Below are 1739 nucleotides of genomic sequence, written 5' to 3' on the forward strand. Positions count from 1 at the left end.
CATTCCCTCTCTCAAAGAATCACATGTTCACCTCAGGGGCATCTAAAATCCCATCAAGGGTAATATGATAGGTATGAATGCGCTGAAATGGACTCGCGATCTGTGATGTCAAATGTTTGATATGACATACAATATGATATGTGAAATATACGAAGCATATTTCATCCCACATTTTTGTTTGTAAGCTAGTTATTCCAGAATCCCGCTGTGATGGATTCTCTGTAATAGGCTCATAGTCATGCAACACCAATTTTGTCTCTCGTTTTGTTTTGGGGGTAAGAAATGTCCTACTCTGGAGAATCTCATTTTCTCTGCTGTCCTCTTCTCCAGTATCACAATTGGAAGTTTTCAAAGCTTTTGCTCTAATCCTTCTTTGCGAAGAATGGGTAATCTACTCTCGCGGAATTAACTGCCTCTGAAAACCTGCTGGAGGGTCATCTATGTGTTGGTAACAAGAACAGGAATAAGCCCATATATGTGAGGTGAAGTTTTATCATCTTTGCCTCCAGGGAGCCCTCTGGCTGCACCTTCTTCAAGACATATCAGTTCTTTTGGCGGTCCATGTGATGTTCAGCACTCTTCTCCAGCACCTCTGCTCCAAGATAGCTCTGTTTTGTCAGTTATGGATTAGTCATTATCTGATGAACTGAGATGCCGTGTAATCATTTCCCTGGGAAAATATCAGAGAGGGTATTCACCCCCCAGGATGCGATCTGTAGGAAAAGCCAATGAGAGGAGAGGAGGGGCCGGAGAGGTGTGGCCTGCTCCAAATAAGTACCAACATTTCGACAACATTGTATCTGTGTGGGTCTCTTCTGATGTTCAGCTCTGAGAATCAGAGCCAGCTTCTGGTCGCCGGCTGTCTACTGCTCTTTGGCCGCTGCTCTTCACCGTCCTCGGCCGCATCAGCCTTCCAGCCTACTTACTCTCTGCTTCTGACGTGGGGGATTTAGGGGAGACTCCAGCTGATGCCATATTGAAAGGTTTGGAACCTGATAGACTTCTCCAAAATTAGTTGGGAAGGGTTATGAGCAGGCCTTGAGCCTTATGTGGAGGGTGCTGAAGGGTAAGGAGGGCCGCAGCTCCTGGAGGGCGCAGTGATGACCTGAGATCTCCCAGTTGCTCTTCTTCTTGGCTGTCGAATTGGAAATGACCCATAGCTCACCCTCTAGTGGTTTTCAGAGGCGGTAAACTGTCCCTCCTTTGTTGCATATTTCCTCATGTAGCTGAGCCCCTGTGTGACATCCCCCAGGGAGTGGGTTACACCAAATCCCAGCTCATCAAGGGAATGACTAAATCATGACTGTCAAAGCAGAGACTCTTGGGCTGTGATGTGGGGGGAAGAATACGGACGATTCCACGGATTCGAACCTCGGGACTTTGCGATTGTATCCTAGAGTCTAACCACTAAGCCATCAGAACTCCCCTTTACATCTCCCTACCAACCACAAATCTGTTTTCATTCATGAGCGTGACAGCTGTACATTCTGCTTTGAGAAGCCCCTGGGCCTAGTCGGTAGGGAGTTGTACTGCCAACCCAAAGGCAGCAGGTTGGAATCTAGCCTCTGCTCCGAGGAAGAAGGATGACAGTATCTTTGAATACAATTTACCTCTGCTGAAAAGTCCCTGGAGGCTCCACTCGGGGCTGCTTGGACTTGGTGGCAGTAGGTCCTTTTTCTTACTTGGAGGAAGCAGCTGTTCCCTAGTTCTACATGACGGGCTCAACCAGAGCCCCCCAC

Source organism: Elephantulus edwardii, unplaced genomic scaffold, assembly GCF_000299155.1.
Source record: "Elephantulus edwardii isolate Elephantulus edwardi_28Jun2011 unplaced genomic scaffold, EleEdw1.0 scaffold00072, whole genome shotgun sequence".
Taxonomy (NCBI): Eukaryota; Metazoa; Chordata; class Mammalia; order Macroscelidea; family Macroscelididae; genus Elephantulus; species Elephantulus edwardii.